The 22,307-nt window shown below is 38.7% G+C and overlaps 1 pseudogene; it reads left to right on the plus strand.

Moving 5' to 3' along the window:
* The first annotated feature begins 7,150 nt into the window (after positions 1–7,150).
* On the plus strand, positions 7,151–16,825 carry LOC125265395 (annotated as a pseudogene).
* Positions 16,826–22,307: the final 5,482 nt, after the last annotated feature.

Consider the following 22,307-nt stretch of genomic DNA (forward strand, 5'->3'; position numbering starts at 1 on the left):
GGTTATCGTTGTGCTGTTGTTGTTTCCTAAAGCATATTATGCAGATTTGATATGCTTAACCCTGTAATGCATGACATATGAAATAATAGTCAGAAAAATATATATATTTTTGAAATGGAACAGTTTATTAAATCTTTAGGCAAAATACAAAAAAGGTAAAAATTTGCTTCATTTTTTTGAGTATCATTTTTAATAAATCAGGCTCATATAGTATGATTATGGAACTCAAACTGGAGGAGGAAAAAACAGCTCAATTTTATTCAGATGCCCAAACTGAGCAAAATTTGGTGCAATTGCTGATAAAAAGAGGAAATTGTGATAGTTTAATGTAAATCAATGAGATCAACAGTGTAGCAGACTACTTACATAAAATATAAATATCAGTTGTCAAAGAGAAAATATATGAAATATATATATATATATATATATATATATATATATATATATATATATATATTATTATTATTAATTTTAAGCCAGAGTAACAGCTCTTGCACCACATATTTTCCTAATATAATTATTTTTTTATTAATAATAGGATTCATACATGATATTATGATGTTAATTTCAACATTTAATAGTGTTTAAATCACTTCATATGCTCCATCCACGTTTTCTTATTCTGTCCTGTTATGTTTTTACTTGTGTATATGTAGAGGTAAGTGTTCAGATCTGCCAAAAATTATTTATTATTAATTTCCCTTAAAAATGTCAACCAAATCCAATGTGCAGAACATGCCCACTGAGGACATCTGCTGGTCAAACACGTGCAAAATGGAGAGTTATTGTAAGGCAATCCCACTGCTTTACAATAACAAATAGCTATTAATGAGGCAGACACAAAACAAATACTGAACAGTCATTTAGTGGACATCATGTGACAGTCGAACCTTCTCACATTGCCTAAATAGAACCCATATGTAGAAATAAACTCAATTCACAAATGAATCTATGCTGCTGTATAACAAGTAAGCATGTTTTGCTTTATGTAACAGAGACCAGCTAGTTAGAGCTGTGCAGGTAAAACCTCAACCTCCCCTGATCTCTCTAGCGACTGATGCTAGTGACTGCGGTCTTTAGCCTCCTTGTTAGAGCACCCGACTCCCATGCCGGTGGACCCGGGTTTAAGTCCTGCTTAGAGCGGGCGGTTCAAACTGGAGGGGTTACATTGGTGCCGTGACCCGGATGGGAGTGAGGTTTAGGGGGGTGAGTGTAATGGAGACCAGCTAGTAAGAGCTGTTAGGGTAAAACCTCACGAGGCGCTCTAGCGACTGATGCTAGAGACTGCGGTCTTCAGTCTCCTTGTTAGAGCACCTGACTTCAAACAGGAGGGGTTACATTTACATGTATGCAGCTTTTGTCTATTTTAGTTCTTTCCTTCCTGATTTAGTCAAATCTTCTTCAACACACTGGAGTTCTGAAGATCCTTCTATCTAACTGAGAACTGCTTCATCCGGAAAGGCGTTAAAGTCACACCTGTTTTGCAAATGTCTCTCCAACTCAGGACCAGTTCAGCTGTTCAGTCTGTCTGGATCTACTGAAGGTTCCAGTGACCCTTTCCTGTGGACACAGGTACTGTATGAGCTGCATTACAAGCTGCTTTGATCAGGATGAACAGAAGGAAGTTTATAGCTGCCCCCAGTGCAGACAGACATTCACTCAAAGACCGGTGTTAGGAAAAAATGTGGTGCTTGCCGAAATGTTAGATAAACTGGTGAAGCTAAAACTCCAAACTGTGGTTCCTGCTTATTCATTATTATATTACACTCCAAATATCAACCAAATCCAATGTGCAGAACATGCCCACTGAGGACATCTGCTGGTCAAACAAAATGCGTGCAAAATGGACAGAAAAGATTCAGCATGGTATTTCTACCAGATGTAGTTTTTTTTCCCTTTCAGACACTTTTGGGGCCCTTAAAGGATTAGTTCACTTTTAAATAAACTTTTGCTTATAATTTACTCACCCCCATGTCATCCAAGATGTCCATGTCCTTCTTTCTTCAGTCGAAAAGAAATTAAGGTTTTTGATGAAAACATTCCAGGATTTTTCTCCATACAATGGGCTTGAATGGGCACCAGACGGTTCAAGGTCCTAAAGACAGTTTCAGTGCAGCTTCAAAGGGCTTTAAACAATACCAGACGATGAATAAGAGTCTTATCTAGCGAAACGATCAGTCATTTTTTTTAAATAAAAAAAAAATTAAGTTTTATAAGCACAAATGTTCTCCTTGCTCTGTTCTCGGATGCGCGTTCGTGACGTCACGTAATACGCAATTACGTTGAAAAGGTCACGCTTGACATAGGCGGAAGTACAGATTCGGTGTTTACAACTTAAACGTGCAAATACTAAGTGAAACGCCGTTTACAAAAAAAGGTAAAACAACAATGTCGGACGAGGAGAAGATGAGTTTTTCGCCTGCCCTACCCTTTGAACCGGAATACACAGAGGAAGAAATTAGGCAGATGGAAGAGACTGCTGCGGCGACACACACCTCTCAAGCATCGGGCAGACGAAGATCTAACGAGACGTGGTGGTGCACATGTGGCAAATGCCAACCATTGCCAACAGAGGAAGAATCTAGATGCTGCCACGACTGGACCATTTCAATCCCGCCATTAGAATCAGTCGGTGAGTCCCTGTTTCCATCTCGCTGCATTACCAGACAAAATTTCCACCGTTACTGATCAACAGCGTTTTAAGGGGGTCGCACACCGGACGCGAAGCTCAGCGCAGAGCCACGTCTTTAAAATTCGAACGCATTGTTTTTTATGAGTGTCCGCACACCGGCGGCGACATTCGGTGCCTGTCCGCGGCGCCCAGGAAGTTGTTCAAAATCCTGCTGCGCCACAGAGCGCCATGTACATTGTTTACATTAAATGTATAATTTCTTTTCGACTGAAGAAAGAAGGACATGGACATCTTGGATGACATGGGGGTGAGTAAATTATAAGCAAAAGTTTATTTAAAAATGAACTAATCCTTTAACACGATTAAAAGCTTCTGAACTTTGCACAGATGTTGGAATCGTCAGCCATTAGGCACTGGCACAAGTTGATTCAAATGATTCGGACGTGGCAAGGCAACAAATTTATGGTGAAAAAAGGGAAACAGGAAGTTTGTTGTAACTTCTGCATACATTGACTGATTTTGATGAAACTTAATTGTAGGAGGCTGATCACATGGATGTGACTATTGTGTTAAAGCCATAGCACCACTGCGTTCTGCTTTCAAAATGCTTTGAAATGGCCCTCTTATTTTTACCCGATTTGCTTCAAACTTCATCAGAATAATGTCAAGACACTGCAGATGTACACCTGTGAAAAGATTCTAATCTATATCTTGAATGCTGTTGTCATGGCAATGCATCAAACTTTAATATTCTTTTTGGGTGTTATTGAGACTCTTGGCGTACTACAATTTGAATGAAACTTATCGACCAGTAGACATGGGCAAAGCCTTAGAAACGGGCCAGTAGGAGGGGCTCAATAGTGCCACATTTTGACTAAAGTGGGGGGTGGTAGTTTTACCTACAGTCACCAAACTCGGTACATGTATTGTTCTCATTGAGCCGGACAACTTTCTAATTTACAGTCATTAGCTCCGACAAACAGGAAGTCAGCTATTTTTGTTTGAATGTGGATTTTTAAAATCAAGCTCTGATTTTTTTTTAACTACAGCTCCAAAGGGATTCACACCAAACTTCTTCAACATGATGCCAATATATTGAAGATGCTAAATTGTGAATTGGATATCCTGAATGGTGTTGCCATGGTTGAGGGATTAAAGTAATGACAAAAAGGGAAACTGGAAGTGTCTCATGTCTTCTAAATAATAAATTATACACCATTTATTTTTTATTATTTATATAATGAATGCATTATGTGCAAGTTAAAATATATGCAGATTTCGTGCTATCTGGTTGAAAGAAAGAAATAAAATCAAATGTAATGCATAGTATAACCACTTGATGGCAGCACAGGCCTTTTTAAACAGGGTTGAGAAAAGCCTTGTTGCTGAGAAGTGTGTTTTCAGACATAATTAATTACTTTTATAGCTATTGCATTAGGATATATTTAGACAATCAAAGACTACTTTCTGTCACAGTTTAGATTTTACTTTTTTGTAAATGTTGTTGAATTTACTGGCTCAACTAATAAAGAGTCTCCAACTTATCCCTGATCTCACTCTGCCTCTGTGGCACTGTTTCTACCTGGTATTAAGATGCATTTTGGTCAGTCAAATCACAAGTGGACGACGCTAAATACAGGTGTAAACGGGGTCTAAAATGTTTTGAGCTTGTCCACCTTCGACCGCTTCCAGAGGATACACATTTGACAGTATTAAATTTGTAAACGCTCATGTGGTCGAATGTGTTCAAACAGCCACAAAAGACCATCTAATCTCCACCAACTGACTTAATATGTAAGCATTATGGAAAGCACACTAGCCAGACGAGATTTAAACTTGTCAGCTGAAGACCCAAGTTTGGTTTGAAGATAAAAATGTACCAAGCACAATGTTCTCTCACCATTCCTGATTTCTAACACACTCACAGCTTTCGGCGTGGCCTTTCGGCTATCAGAGCAGAAACGAAAGCTGATGCTCTCTGTATGTTTTCCGTCATCTCTGGGCGAGTTCATATGTAAATTGTGTGAGCTTATTTTATCCATTAGATCGAAAGATCTGAAAAAACTTTTGGCTTTTGCCTGCATTCATGGATAAAAAATCTCTTAGGCCTTCTCTTTTTCTATCAATTTGAATAACAAAATGAAGACATAGATCCAGTTTATTTGTGCACTGACAGCACAGTTTTATATAATTAGTTTAATAATTAGTTTAATAAAAATATAAAAAGACTTTAAGATAAATACTTCTGGACTTACAATATTTTGAGCAGCAAATGCTAACTTCACGCTCATTTGAAATTTACCTATGTTGCTGAGAAAAGTGTTTTCAGACATAATGACTTGCTTTTATTAGGTATTGCATTTGGATATACTGTATATTAGACATTATCAAAATCTACTTTCTGTCACAGTTTAGATTTTTATTTTTTAAATGTTGTTGAATTTTAGGACTTAGGACAGGGATGGGCAACGTCAGTCCTGTAGTGCCACTGTCCTGCAGAGTTAAAAAAAAAAAAAACCTCACCTGCAAGTGACATATGATATCCTATGACATGAAATTCATCTAAATTTAATTGATCTCATGGATGTAGCTGTTGTGGTTCACAGTCATAGTGGCACCAGCTGGCTGCACTAAATTTGGACATAGTTCTTCTTTTACATTTACTTGCTTTAAATGAGCCCGCCATGCACAGTTGTCTTAAAGCCATCAGGGCTTGGGCCCATCACTGCATGCAGCTTTTATCATTTTATTTACGTTAAAAATAATAATAATACATTTAAAAAATCCTGGGGACAGGTTACAGTGGGAAACTGCCTTACAGTAACAAATAGCTAATAATAATAATAATAATAATGAGGCACACATAAAACAAATGCTGAACACTTAACTAAACGGTCATTTAGTGGACAACATGTATCATAATCTCATCTGCTCACATTGCTTAAATAGTGGCACCAATACGGGAACCCAGATGTACAAATAAATGCAATTCACAAATCACTCAATAACACATTCCCCAATACACCACAGTATGTGTGTTGAATCTATGCTGCTGAATAACAATTAATCACGTTTTTCTTTACATGCACAGTGCACAGCATAAATGAGTACACCCCTTCTGAACAAGTATAAAAGATGTATTTTCTTTATGATCACTATTACAATTCATGGAAAGATGGCAAAACTAAAATGTATTAAACATATACATAATAAAAACTGAGAAATATATGTCATTAATAGCCATAAAATAAGTAAATTAGCCAATTTTGTTTAAATTAAAGATTTTTAATTCAACAAATGTATAATGTTCTAGTACTTAGTATGCCCTCCATAATTTTGAATGTACTGCTCTGACCCTTCTTGGCACAGAGGGTACAAGTTCATGACAAATTGTCACATCTGTCCTGTTTAACTCCTGGATGATGAGCTCCTTAAATGATCTTTAATGGGGAGTGTTGCTCAACTCGTCTCTACAGAATCCCCCACATGTTTTTCACCTTGGGAAAATGCATATCCTCATTGTCATGTTGAAAAAATGCCCAGCAATGCAGGGAACGAGGAAAGGGTAACATCTTCTGTTTCAAGTTTGTGTATTAAATTACACAGTGGTGTGTGAATTCATGACAGCATTGATAAAACACAACTCCCTCACACCCTCAGCACTCATACATCCCTATATAAGAGCTTTACTACCACTGAACTTTACTGTGGGAACCAGGCACTTCTCACTGTACTCCTCCTCTAGCAACACCAGAACATTTTGGATGCTGTTAGATCCAAAATGATTGATTTAGTCTCATGAGACCAGAGTATTGATTCCCAGAATCTATATTTTGTAAATATGGGCTTTGGAAATGTCTAACTGACTTTATTGTGCTTTGGCTACAGTAGTTAGTTCCAGTGAGAACAACAACCATGCATGTCATTTCTGCAGGCTGCATCTTACTCTGTGAGATAAACAGTCACTCTTTTGATTTGGTTCAACATATTTACCTGTTCAAACATTGTCCAGTGTGATCAAACATTACCTTAAACTTGCACCAGAACATTTTTATTTTGTTTTATTTAGTAACTTTTAGGAGGGTGTACTCATTTTTGCTACACAACATTTTATCACCTTGATAAGAAAATCTTATTTTACTGAATAATTTTGACATGCTTCTTTGGCAATTGATTAAGCAGACTTGCTGGAACATTATATTGCTAAAGAACGCTAACATGTCTTCTAAGTAACTGAGTAATTGCTGACATTCATAAGTTTCAGAGGGGGTGTACTCATTTATGTTGTGCATTGTATGCAGCCTTTGTCTATTTAATTAACTTTCCTTCCTTTTAGTCAAATCTTCTTCACCACACTGGCGTTCCAAAGCTCCTTCTGTACTGAGTCAAAGTGCCAAATTTGATTGCAGAACAGCTTCAACTGGAAAATCATTAAAGACACACCCATTTTGCCTCACCAACACAGAACCAGTATATCAGGTGATATTTGAGAGAAACTAAAACTTCAGTGTTATTGAACTGTTGTTTGTCGCTCTTCATCCATGTGTACTTGCAGTGAAATGGCGGAGACTACTTTTTTCCAGGACCAGTTCAGCTGTTCAATCTGTCTGGATCTACTGAAGGTTCCAGTGACCCTTTCCTGTGGACACAGTTACTGTATGAGCTGCATTACAAGCTGCTTTGATCAGGATGAACAGAAGGAAGTTTATAGCTGCCCCCAGTGCAGACAGACCTTCACTCCAAGACCAGTCTTAGGAAAAAATGTGGTGCTTGCCGAAATGTTAGATAAACTGGTGAAGCTAAAACTCCAAACTGTGGTTCCTGCTCAGTGTTATGCTGGACCTGGAGAAGTAGAGTGTGATGTCTGTACTGGAAGAAAGTACAAAGCTGTCAAGTCCTGTCTTGTGTGTATGGAGTCTTACTGTCAAAGTCATTTTGAACGTCATGAGGAATTTCGTTCAGGAAAGCAACACAAAATAACTGATGCCACAGGACAAATCCAGGAGATGATCTGTCATGAGCATAATAGGATTTTAGAGGTTTATTGTCATAAAGATCAGCAGTTTATTTGTGTGCTGTGTATGGTGGATGAACATAAAAATCACGACACTGTATCGGTTGCAGTACAGAGGAAAGAGAAAGAGGTATGAATTGACTTTGGTTAATTCTGATACTAATTCTTAATGACCAATACGTGCATCTTCAAAGATTATCATATAGGGGTTCACAATCACAACTAATAGCACAACTAAATGTATGTCATGGTAACTTTTTGGCTTTGGCTTTCTTTCTCTCTTTCTTTTGTCCTGCAGAAAAACTTTAAGGAGACTCTGAGAAAATTCCAGCAGAGAATCCAGGAGAAGGAGAAAAATCTTCAGGAGCTGAGAAGTGCTGTGGAGTCTTATAAGGTGAGTTTTTAGAAGGACAACTGCTGGCAGTTGGAAGAGCTGTTTCAGACCCAGTCCAAACTCTCCTCCAATCATTCAGTGAAGAGCCTGGACCACTTTCAGTAGCACTGAAGCCCAGTTTGGGTAACCCAGTTAGAGCTGAGGTAGTAATGAACCAATGTTTGTCCTAACAGTGCTCTGCACAGACCGCAGTGACGGAAAGTGAGAGGATCTTTACGGAGCTGATCCGCTCTATTGAGAGAAGATGCTCTGAAGTAACACAGCTCATAATAGATCAGGAAAAGGCTGCAGTGAGTCAAGCTGAAGAATTCCTGACGCAACTGGAGCAGGAGATTGCTAATCTGAGGAGGAGAGATGCTGAGCTGCAGGAGATTTCACATGCAGAGGACATCCAGTTCCTCCAGGTAACAAGAGCTCTCATAAATGGGTCAGTGATCTTTAATAATGTCTTGTAAAGCTTTTGACAATTGTAATGTCAGGAATTTAGTCAGGTGATGCCGTGTGATCTCATTCTGTAATCATGTCACTGATTGGCAACTGTGGCGAAGTAATCACAGCGAATGATAGGCGTTTATAGTCTGGGTAAACCCAGCCTGACCTGCCGGCGATTTGATTTCGCTCGGCAACTCAGTCTGGAAACCCGTGCATTCATTTCTACTGCTCCTGTTACACTTTTGCGGGAACCAATCACAGACTGGCTTATCCACCTTGCTCGCTATTGGCGGGTATAACACGATGACGATAGAGAAGCGACGGCAAGCAGCTTTCAAACTCTATCTGATCTACCCGTCACTCCAAAATAACAATCACAGTGACGCAGATTGTGTTAAACATTTACCTTATCTGAGAGAAATGTAGCAGAGCGTTGATCCGACAGTCTCTTCATAGGAAGATTACAAACAGCGATTAATGACACACAATGATTTGCTTCACGATGTGAGTACAAGACTCTTTTACTTCAATGCCCCTTGATGGTAGACAATATTTTTTATTATTTGCTCTGTTTCGTCTCCCTGCTTGTTGAATCTCGCACCGCCTGAGCTGACTGGAATTCTTTTTGGTTGTCATGACAATGACGTAGTTTAGGGCGGCTATATTCCGCGTTCATTTACACGGAACCAGAACAGTATCAGAGTCGCCTTTATACTCTCGACGATGCTGAATGACTTCTTTAGTTAGCAAACAAATTGCTCGAGTGGGTGTAAATACCGATCACTTTCATGTTTTTTTGCACAACCTGCAAAAATCGCTCGATGCCATTGCTGCTTCTGCAAACCGCGGATCAAAGCTACAAACCAATACAAACTGAACCTGCGTCTCAATCAGCTCCCTAGGTCGTGAATCAGTATATCATGAAAGTGAATGTGGCTGATTCCCTGATCAGTGCCCTGACTATTGAACTAGGGAGCTGATTGAGACACACGGTAAACATGGAGTTTTCGCATCGCTCTGCAAAGTACGTCACCCGAATCGTTGATCTGATTGGTTGAAGGACTATCCAATTGCGTGACTAATGCTCGTTGATCACGCCTCTTGTGCAGTAGGAAATACATACAGACTCCCCAGACCAATGTTCAATTTTAAATTGAGCTTGGTCTGGTGATAGCCAGACTAAGGCGTTTACATTTTTAAAGAAGTTTGTAAATGAAACATGCTAAGAAAGAAAAAAATGTGTATTGAGAAATGGCCCATCAGATTGAACGTGTTAAGCTATTGATACATGTGAGTTTGGATGCTTAGTGAGCATGACCTTTTACACTTTTCATGTGAAATTGCTCTGTTGTTTGTGTGTCCGTAGAGTTTCCAGTCTCTCTCTGTCCTGCCTACGGACTCACCCAACATCACTGTTAGTTCTCTCCTCTCCTTTGATAATGTACAAAAATCTGTCTCTCATCTGAGAAAGAAACTTGAGGATTTCTGCCAAGAGGAGATAAAAATTATGTCTGGTAGAGGTAAAGTACTGCATGGTGTATTAACTCTCAGAAATACAGTAGGTCAATGTGCAAGCAAGTACAAAGGTGAAATTACAAAGTACTCTATAAGACATTTACATCAGTCAGTGAGTGTTTACATGAACATTTTACAAAACCATCATAAGTCTAAGTAGATCGTAGAAACCATTGACACTGCAAGGCCCACCCAAATGGCCCAGTGACAGTTTCCCATAGAGCGGGTAAAGGTTTTCATGTATATTCTGTGTCTTTTCAGTGCACAAAGTAGTTTTATTCCAAATAAACTTTTATGTGACTCCATTTTATCACAGTCTCGAATTTGGGTTAGAATGCCAATTGATTATTGACATTTATATAATAATCTAGACACTCAATTACTCTTTTTAACTCTTTACTTTCATTGTACTTGTTCATTTGGATACCAATGTCACTCAGGGTCTTGTGCCAGCTGTTCTTTTATGCAGATACAAACTCGCCAGTCTTGGTCACTAGACAGAGGTCATTGACTTTACTATTTAGATGGCCGCTCCTATGCTTTCTCTCTCTAAAAATATTTTGTGTAGTCCTCATAGATCCGTATGCACTTGAATAAAGCAGTACTATCTCAGAGGTCACAACCACTACTATAGATATAACCTGACCAATATTACATTCTCTGATTGTCAGAAAGTCCGTCCTGGAACGGAAAACAGGCAGCGGTTTCTGGCTAATTTAACAGTTGTTGCCAGCAGACTGATGTGAGAAAACAGCTTTACCTGTGTGCTCCGGATATTGTTTATGTTGTGAGTTCATGCAAACATGAACAACACAACTTTCCATAACTCCCCACAATTATTATATTGTAAATGGATATCACTGACTGCCTGACAAGTTTGAAGTAGATAAATTTCCTCCAGTGCCGGAATCATTGTCCATATTCGTCCGCCATCAGATCAGTGAATTAAAGTAAATGTTGGGAGGTGCTTCCCCACTCTGATTGTAGCTTTAGTGGTCATGCCATGGTTTCCCATGTACATCTATCTAGAGTAACATTATTAAACAGAGGTAAGGCTCACACTATTTAGGTTGGTCGATCAACATTCTGTTGTCCTAAACAGAAATTCCCTTTTTAGCCTTTACAGTCTAAGTGCACTTGAAGTCTTGAACCAGTGCCAAGTGTTAGTCAGAGCTCTATAATCTCAGCTGGCATGCCCTATGCTCAACTCAAAACTGAACTTTAGTCTGTTACTAACCTGAACGCAAATTTGCGGTAACAATGGATACAATGTAATTCACTAGGGTTAATAATTTCAGAGTAAGTCAGAATAAATTCAAATGTAAGGTAAATGTATCATTCCAATTTCATAATTAATTCAAAGTTGATCAATACAAAACATCAAATGCTCAGAAATAAAGAGTAAAAGATGCATACCTGACCTCAGAAAAATACATAATTCAGAGGACATTCAGCATTACAGACTAATCTCGATACAGAATCGCTCTGAGCCTTTTGAAAAACTTTAAATACTCCAAGACCAAGACAAAACATCCTCCAAATGGAGGCATGAACTAACAATTTTAATATACATTAATCAACCCATAGGGTACATTAATGTACCCTAAGGGCACACCCTCTACAGTAAGCAAAGTATTTCTAAACTCACTAACTTGCATTACCTTTGGTTTATCTCTCTGGACAAGAGACTATTGGTACAGTCACAATGAGACATTTCAAATGATGCCAAATATGATGGTTAATTCAAGCGCATTAACACAGAACATTATATTTTTTAATATAATCATTTTGAGGTAATGAGTGAAGAGAAGAATATGTAATGGGAAGGAAGTGGGAGAGAAGGAACAAATACAAAGGAAGGACAGAGGGAAAGAAGTTTCCCCACATCTTCACTCTGTGAGGTGTGGAGACAATTGCCTGTACTGTGTGTGTTTGTATTGTCCATATCTCAGGAGATCAAAGTATCTGAGGTTCTTTCAGCCTTACAACACCAACGGTCTCAATGATTTACTCTGGCTTACGATGCCTTTGGAAAATGCAGACACATTTTTATATATATATATATATATATATATATATATATATATATAAATAAAACTTACATCACAAGAAAACTGATTGCATGAAATGTTGAAATTGTTGGATTTTTCTTTTTATTATCAAATGTAAAGAGACGTGCAAAAGACATGTGCACAATAAATAAGCTTCCAGAACATTATATGTTCCCTTTCAAAAGCTACACTCAACTTTGCACTTTGGGAACAGCTTTGCATGGCCATCTGTGAATACTGTGTATAAAGGCAGGAACACACCAAGCCGTCGCCGACGAACTAGTGGCGACTGCGGGGTTGGCGCATGTCGGCAGCCCCGCAGTCGCCACTAGTTCGTCGGCGACGGCTTGGTGTGGTGGGTCCAAAGTTGCCCTGACACACCAAACCGACAGCCAACAGCCAAGTAGCACGTCCATTCTGCGCCTGCGTAAGATGAAATGTCTTTCCGTACAAGCAGGTGGCAGTAGCTGAACAGCCAATCAGCATGATCAGGTGGCCCGACAGACCGACGAGCTCCGACGGCGATTCAACATGTCGAATCGGCCAAAAAAAGCTGATGTGGACCAACTTCAGCCGACGGTGCGGAACACTGTGAAAACTGTGAAAACTGCCCGACGGCCAACCGTCAGCTTGGTGTGTTCCTGCCTTAACACGTCAATGAAACTGACATTGAACTTGACAGCCTCAGACGGTAAAGTCATAGTAATGCGTGTTCGTCTAAGGCTATAATTAGATGTGCCACAGATACATCTTCAGGTATCACTCTGTCTGAAGAATGGTCCTGGAACGGTCCAAAATGGACATCAGTGTGACAATGAACTGCAGCATCTCGTTCCCGTTTTATCAGGGAACAGGGTTACAGTCAAATAACCCGAGATGTTCACTTTCAAAAGCTACACTCAATGCTGCGCTTTGCGCTTTGGGAACGAGAATACCTATGCCACCGCACTGTGGATGTCTGGAACCCTTACGGTTGTGTAGTGTGTGTGCTCACAAGCATGCAAAAGGTCTTAGACATGAGCTTGTAATGTTGACTCAAGGACGTGAGAGCCCGGATTAACATGAAAATCCAAACTATAAAATCTTATGAATGTGTGCGGAGAGGTCCAACCTGCCGCATCACATACTTGTTGCAACACCCCTGGTGGAATGAACCCCAACTCCTAGAGGCGAAGCTTGACCGGACGCCTCATAGGCTAGACCAATGGCATCCCTCACCCAATTTGACATTGTTTGCTTGTTTGCCCCCCTATTTTGACCTCTATATCAGATGAAGAGTTGCTCTGACTTATGCCACTGGCAAGTGTGGTGGACGAAGGCCTGAAGAGCACAGACTGGACAGTATGTGAAGTCTCTCCTGATTCTGCGTTGTGAACGGTGGAGGGCAGAAGGCTTCAAGAGTGACCGGATGGCTGGTTGAGAAAGGAACCTTAAGCAGGTAGTCAGGATGAGGATGCAAGATCATTTTCACCATTCCTGGGGCAAAATCTAAGCAAGATGGTGAGATAGACAAGAGCCTGCAAATCCCCAATTCCCCAAAGTGATAGCCATAAGAAAAAACATTTTCAGAGTTTAGAAGCTTGTCATAAGCTGACTCTAATGGTTCAAAGGGGGTCTGAACCAGACGTTCAAGGACTATGGCCAAGTCCCTTTGTTCTAACAGGAGGCCTCAGCCACCTCACCCTACGAATGAAGGCGAGCAGAGGATGTTTCCCCAGTGGCACCCAGTCAATCAAGGGGTGGCAAGCTGATAAAGCGGCCACATAAACCCTGAGAGTGGGCGGGGCATGTGCCTGCTGATAAGGCACAAGCCCCACCAGAACTGTACCAATCTTCTTCTAGTGGAGGGAGCCCTAGCACTTAGTGTCCTTCATTTGGTACCCCTCAGGAGCCAAACATGAAGGTTCTACAGTTCGGGCCGGGGATGAAATATTGTCCCCTGCGCCCAAGGCGAGTCGCTGAGGAGAGATAATCTCCGAGATCCATACTCTGTTCAGCCAACACGGTGCTATCAGAAAGAGGCAAGACCCTTGTTGGTGACTCTGGCTAGAACTCCCAGGAGCAGAGAAACCAGAGGAAACACATACAAGCGCATTCTGCCATATATGCATCTAGACCCAGGGATGAATCAGAGAGAAGTAGAGGGGACATTGCGCTGTCTGTTGGGAGGTGAAGCGATCCATATCTCAGTTTCATAAAATCTTAACCAGATTTGCTTTACTACCTTGGGGTGGAGTTTTCTACTCCCTCATCGATATGCACTGTCTGGACAGTAGAAATGCTCCCACATTGAGATATCTGGAACTTGTCCTGAACCCAAAGAAGCTGCACTAGCCTGTTCAGATGGCGCAAAAGCAAACCACCCTTGCGATTTGTATTAGAGGCTACCGCAGTGATGTCCACCCGCATTAGGACATGGTAACCCATTGACTGCTGGAGGAAGTACTTCAGGGCCAGAAATACAGCCATCAATTTTAGGCAATTGATTTGCCAATCGAGATAATTACCTCACCATATCCCTTGGTCTGGACGGCCACCTAAGACCGCTCCCCAGCCCGTACGGGAAGTGTCTGTTGTTAGCATCTTGCAATGTCAACGCACTCAGAGTGGGACCCAAGGTGAGGAAACGGGGTCTGAGCCACATAGAAAGGGAATGAAGCCGCAGTGCTTAACCCTTACCATAAACATGGATTTTTGAAAGTGCACGAAGCGTTCAGCGTGTGACTTACCATAAACATGGATTTTTAGAAAGGGCATGAAGCACTCAGCACATGCCTTTGCCCTGTGTTAGTATTCACAGATGGTCACGCAAAGCTGTTCCCAAAGCACAAAGTGCAGCATCTCGTTCCCGCTCTATCAGGGAACAGGGTTGCAGTCAAGTAACCCGAGACATTTCATATGTTGAAAGGATATTGCTTGTTGTTGGTTTATTAAGGATAATTAGTCATAAGATTGTGATTGTTGTTGTGACGGAAACTGATATAACATTCATGTTCATTATTATTATTTTTTGTACATAAATGTCTACTGTTTATTGATTTTCATAGTGAACCACATCCAGATTATTCCCGTTCCTGAACCCAAGACCAGGGAAGAGTTCCTCCAGTGTAAGTTCATTTGAATATATACAAACACAGAAAGATAGATATTTCAGTGGCTCTAAAATAGTGGCTCAAAAATGTCACATGTCTGATAAGCTGGGGGGGGGGGGGGGGGGGGGACAATGCTGAATATAAAAAATTAAATGCAACTAACCATATAGTAATCATCATATACTCTAAAAAAGTGTTGGGTTGAAAATGGACAAACCCAGTGATGGGGTTGTTTTAACCCAGTTTTATTTAACTCAACTATTGTTAAAAAATTACTGTATTACCTAAAATGAACCCGAAATGTATTAATATGATTCAAAATGAATAATAATTAAACAATAAACAATTTATTCAATTGGTTATTAATAAATATTCACCTTTTGATTATTATTGTTGTCTCTAGTAATTATGTGTCTGATTTTTAATTTCCAACATATTTGGGGTTCATTTTAAGCCAGACATATAGTAATTTTTAAACAATAGTTGAGTTAAATAAAACTGCCCAGCACATTGGGCAAACATTTAACCCAAATGCTGGGTTAAAACAACCCAATCACTGGGTTTGTTTTTAACCCAGCATTTTTTAGAGTGTAGGGAGGCCAAAAAAGAGATGAGAAAAAAGAGACTTCCATATCTTCTATTGATGTCCAGTCAAACACTCTTTCGCTTTTTTTTGCTAATACAATGTTTGATTTAGAGTTTGTCATGAGATAAACTGGTAAATCACAGTTCTGCTGTTGTTAATGCATTTACAAAATATCAGTTTTCCAATTCAGACTGTCATATTATTGAGCCCATTGTCATTTTTTTAAGGACATTTCTGTATTATTGGTCCTCAAAATAAATAAATAAAATCTTTGTTTGGAACATTTAACATTACACATGTTAAAACACAGGCAACTAAACTAAACTAAAAAACAGCAACTGTGGCCAATAACACATACACATTCATTCTTGTACCATCAATATCAGTGAGACACAATGGTCTCAACTTTTTTCTCTAAAGCATCCTATTTTTTTTACCTTTATTAGACCATAGTCGCTTTACTCTGGATCCAAACACGGTGAACAAAAAACTCAGCCTGTCTGAAGGGAACAGAATGGCTACTTACACTAACAAATTCAGCCAGTATCCTGATCATCCAGACCGATTTGATTATTGGGAGCAGGTGTTGTGTAGAGAGAGAGAGTGTGTGGACGCTGTTACTGGGAGGTTGAGCTGAGCAGTGGTGTGGGTATATCAGTGGCATATAAGGGCATCAGCAGAAAAGGAACAGCTAATGCATGTTTGCTGGGATGTAATGGTCAGTCCTGGAAACTGTCTTGTAATCCCTGGAATAGCTCATTTTACCACAATAACAGAGAGACCAAACTGCCTCTAGTGCCCAGCTCCTGTATAGGTGTGTATGTGGATCACAGTGCAGGAACTCTGTCCTTCTACAATGTCTCTGATTCAATGACCCTCATTCACAGAGAACAGACCACATTCACTGAGCCTCTCTATCCTGGGTTCAGGGTTATTGAGAAATCATCAGTGAAATTGTGTGATCTATAAGTATCACGGGTGTAAAAGATATATTGTTCCGCACGTAGCATAAATGAGTACACCCCCTCTGAAACTTCTGAAAGTCATTACTCAATTACTTAGAAGACATGTTAGGGTTCTTTAGCAATATAATGTTCCAGCAAGTCTGCTTAATCAATTACCAAAGAAGCATGTCAAAATTATTCTGGAAAATAAGATTTTCTTATCAAGGTGATAAAATGTTGTGTAGCAAAAATGAGTACACCCTCTTAAAAGTTACTAAATAAAATGAAATAAAAATTTTCTGGTGTAAGTTTAAAGCAAAGTTTGATCAACAGGTAAGTATGTTGAACCAAACCACTTAAAGAGAAGTAATTTCTTGACAATTAAAAGTGTTATAAAAGTGCAGACTTAATGCTAACAACAATGGAAGCACTTGGGAGAGAACTGTCAGGAGACTTATTTCCTAGCACAAAAGAGGACAGTGGTACAAGAGGATTACCAAATCATTGTTTTAAGTGTGAAAATATAGCAAAATGATCACAGAAATTCAAAAACAATTTATTTTAGTGATGAGGGATTTTTTTGTTAGACAAAGAGCAGGAGAAATACCAAGTGAGTGTCTCAGAGCCAGCAAACGCTAAGAAAAGAGTGACTGTTTATCTCACAGAGTAAGATGCAGCCTGCAGAAATGACATGCATGGTTGCTGTTCTCACTGGAACTAACTACTGTAGCCAAAGCACAATAAAGTCAGTTAGCCATTTCCAAAGCCCATATTTACAAAATATAGATTCTGGGAATCAATACTCTGGTCTCATGAGACTAAATCAATCATTTTGGATCTAACAGCATCCAAAATGTTCTGGTGTTGCTAGAGGAGGAGTACAGTGAGAAGTGCCTGGTTCCCACAGTAAAGTTCAGTGGTAGTAAAGCTCTTATATAGGGATGTATGAGTGCTGAGGGTGTGAGGGAGTTGTGCTTTATCAATGCTGTCATGAATTCACCACACCACCGTGTAATTTAATACACAAACTTGAAACAGAAGATGTTACCCTTTCCTCATTCCCTGCATTGGGGATTTTTTCAACATGACAATGAGGATATGCATTCTCCCATGGTGAAAAACCTTCTGTGCACATGTATTGCATTCAATCTTAACACTCTTGAGCGCCTGTGGGGGATTCTGTAGAGACGAGTTGAGCAACACTAACCATAAAGATCAGGGCATTTAAAGAGCTCATCATCCAGGAGTTAATCAGGACAGATGTGACAATTTGTCATGAACTTCTACACTCCGTGCCAAGAAGGGTCAGAGCAGTACATTTGCTGAATTAAATATAGGGTGTACTCATTTCTGCAATCCTTAATTTAAACAAAATTGGCTAATTTACTTATTTTATGGCTATTAATGACATATTTCTCAGTTTTTATTATGTATATGTTTAATACATTTTAGTTTTGCCATCTTTCCATGAATTGTATTAGCGATCATAAAGAAAATATATTTGTTTAGAGGGGGTGTACTCATTTCTGTGCACTGTAGTTAGGTTAAAGCACAGGTACTTTGTTTTACTCAAAAGTCAAAGCATCTAACAAAAAATTTAGAAATTAAAAGTAGGCCCATCTACTTTTAATTAAACGTATAAGCCAAATTAATACCCGTTGGTCACTTTATTTTTACTTTTCGAATATTTTCAACAGAAATGTTTTGGGTGAGTTTGGGTCAGTTGTGTCAAAGGTGAAATTACTGTCCTAATAATAAGAATTCTAATATAATTCTTCTAATACAATAATTCTACGGAGGTTTTTTTTAGTTCAAAACTAGAATATAATCATTACTTCTTTTGTTTAAATTTAGGGTTAGGATGTGTGATTTTAAATTGTGATGTGCAAATTTGTACAATATTTTTAAGTTGGGCCAACTCAGATTTAAAAATACACATTAAATTGCACAACATTGTATGTTCAAGTGTTCTTTTCACTTTTATGCTAGCTAAACTACGAATAGTAGCTTCAACATTTAAATTCCTCCACTTTCATTAAACAGCTTCAATAAACACTTAAAGGCACGATATGTATTTTTTTCCCCGCTAGGGGTCACTAACTCTTCAAAACAATAACAAAGGCGTAGATTGATGATGCAGTGAATGAGCGTGGAATCATGGAACTTGTCGTCATGCCGATGGATCTAATAATGTTTATGGGGAAATAATGTTTATGCATGAGTGAATGCATTCATGTTTTTAACATGACTGTGGTATGAAGCAGGGCGTGGCCGAGAATCACGGGTGTGATTGATAATGACAGACAGATATCAGTGCCACACACGAGTCCCAGGGGATAGAAAGGAATGAGGACATTTCATTCTACCGAACTGCTCGTAAGTGCTAAAACACGACTAATACAGGTCAGTTTATTTGACAAATTAAAATTGTGAGGTAACGCAGCGCTGTTTTACTTGGTCTCAACTTACACACTTTCTAAAACTGCATTTGAGTGTGTTGAAAGTTGTATTGTTATTCTGTGTATTAGTTTGTTGGCTGTATGAGACTAACAGTAAGCTAGATCAACATTAGAATATCATAATGATTCATTTGAACAGATATCTACTAAGTATAAAATTCCAAGAAAACACTTCTTTAAATACTTACAGATAAGGAGTTTTGTTCTTTCTATGCAGAACCACTCATTAAACTTGCCAGTACTTTCTTCTTTGGAGGAATTAATTACTAAAAAATGTAATAATAAAGGATTAATATCAGTTTTTTATAACTGGCTTGCATCAGGGTCTACTGAATCATCAACTCCGAAACTTGAATTATGGAAGGTGGGATTGAATGAGGATATTTCTGAGGATGAATGGAGACAAGTCTGTAAAAATTCTCAGAAACAGTTAGGTAGCGTTAGCCTAAAACTACTTCAATATAACTGGTTGATGCAGACTTACATAACTCCTATCAAACTAAATAGGTTTAATAAAAATATTCCTGATACATGCTTTAAATGCAGAGAGGCTCAAGGATCATTTGTGCACTGTGTTTGGGAATGCAATATTATTAGAGACTTTTGGGTGGAAGTGATTAATATTACAAAGATAATTTTATCCTTGAATATTCCTCTAGATGCAAAAATGATTCTGTTACATTTATATCCAAAGGACCTTAAACTAAATCCTCAGCAGAGTAAATTTATAGATTATGCTATATTACAAGATAAAAGAATGATAGCTCTAAGCTGGAAAAGGCCTGACCCTCCAGTTATTGGAGCGTGATTAAGGCCATGACGCAGTGTATGGCCATGGAAAAAATAACATATTTTATTAAGAACAAAATGGGTAGATATTTGTCTTTTTTAATATATCTGCATCGGCCGATATCTGTGTTTAGTAGCGCCGATTTAAAGCCAGGCATGTCCGCGGGCAGCCCTGTGTTATTTTTCACAGCGCATCACCGCATAACTGACGTGCTGTGAGGATAATAAAAGATTAGACTATCAGCTCCTCTTTGAAAATGTTTTAAACATTTTAAAACAAGCTGTTTAATACTATTCTTCTCATTTCTTTCAATATGTACGGGCCACAAGATAAATAATGGAATAAATTAAGACAGTTATATAGGCTACCGTTATCAGCATGTTATGTTGAAAATCGACTCTGAGGGAAAACGCTTCGTTACTGCAGCGTCAGGCAGCTCCGTCACTTTTACTTTCACTTTGAATACTGACCGAGGTTGATCTTTTACCGGCATAACTCTTCCGCCAAGTTTGCACGTTGCTTCTTGTGTGATATCCATTGGCTCCCCTTCTTGGTTGAAACTTTCGGCTCGCCATAGCGGGGGGGCCGTGCGGATTTGCGCTATACGCCACTGCGCATGAAGTGTATGACATTTGTTCGGAAGCATGGTTTGATGCAGACAATAGCCGGGTTTCCATCCAACTTTGAATTAATGAAATTCAGCTCAAGAATATGCGCATCTGCGTGTGTTTCCATCAACTGTGTAATAAAAATGGACATCAGACTAATAAAGTGATATGTTCCGACCAATGACTATATATATATATATATGCCGCACAATTATCCTCATTAAACCTGTCTAACGTTAACCGTCAAGAATGTCAGAAATCGGTAAAAGTTTAGAACTGTTCATGCATACAAGGCTGTGCAACATGACAACGTTTTTAATTGATTTTTATTTATAAAGTTGTATTTATTCTATTTAAATGTTTAAGTTTACATTTATGTTCCAACAAAATTCTGCTTGATAAATGCTCTAAAAATTATGTAAATGATTGACAGATTTTGTTTATATTAGCCTACCTGTTTTATATATTTAATACTTGGTCAGTTTATTGATTTGTTTGGTTAACTTTGGATAAATATTTTATTTTAATACAGTGCAGTGCACAAAAAGATTAAGATTCGAGAGATGGTTCAAGTCAGTGTTCAATAAATAATGTTTAAGTTTAGAAATGTTGTGCATCCACTTGTTATTAGTGTGACATTTTAGCATGCAAATGAAGGGGAAAACTTCAAGATATCGGCCCTAAAAATCGGCAGCACATATCGGCCATCGGCTGACCCTGACCTCTAAAAATCGGCATCGGCATCGGCTATAGAAAAACCCATATCGGTCGATCTCTAAAAATGGGTGTATATGAAGAAATATGGAAGCCATTTAACTACTACATTAACAACAATAATATTGGTTATTTATTACAGGAGATGTAACTTTGTATGAGTGTTTGTTAGTTTCTGTTTTGTGTTTTGCAGGAAAATGTAACTTATGTGTAAAGTACAGTAATGTATATTTGGTTTTTGGGTACCCTGTGATAGCTGTTTTGCATTTAGTTTGTTTCTTGTTTGAGACTTTTGTGTATTTCTATATGGGAGGAACGAGTGATGTGTTCTATTGTTGGGGTGGGAAATAACTGTGACAAATTGGAAATGTGTTTCCCTGTTACCTGTCATGTATAATTAAAAACAATAAACACATTGTTCAAAAAAAAAAAGAATATCATAATGATGATATTCTAACATTTCATCGTGTTGAGCTATATAACATTGATTCGTCTTATGTACATTTGCTTACCTGTCTAATAACGTGCAAGAGCGGTGTCTCTGTCAAGTCAAAGTTTATTGCAAAGCTCTTGCCATCTCTGAAACGCCACGCCGATATTGATCCTGGTTTTATTCCTCCTTTTGTCCCAAAGTTTGCTTGCCATGGTCCATAATGTTCGAACGAAACAACAATGTGCCGCTAGACGTTACGCAGCTGTCCGCGTCTGTTGCCATGTTTACTATGCAGTACAAGGGGAAACCAGGGATAACGCAGATATTACGTCATTGACAGGCGACAAGTGACAAGGGAGGGACGGGCGCTATTAAAAATTGTGAATTTCTCAGAATTTACAAATTCTTGGAAACATTCAGGATAATGTAAGTACACAGCTGAACGAAGTATATAACACTATGCAATTGTTTTTTGAATATTTTAATATAAAAATCTTACATATTGTGCCTTTAACAAACCCACAACCATAAACAAAATCTTGTGTAGTAAACTATAGATTAAAACTTGCCAATGTGTACTGCAAATATTGTTGCTTCATTGTTTGTGATGTTCCTTATTTGTAAGTTGGTTTGGATAAATGTG

The sequence above is a fragment of the Megalobrama amblycephala genome, linkage group LG3, assembly GCF_018812025.1.
Source record: "Megalobrama amblycephala isolate DHTTF-2021 linkage group LG3, ASM1881202v1, whole genome shotgun sequence".
Taxonomy (NCBI): Eukaryota; Metazoa; Chordata; class Actinopteri; order Cypriniformes; family Xenocyprididae; genus Megalobrama; species Megalobrama amblycephala.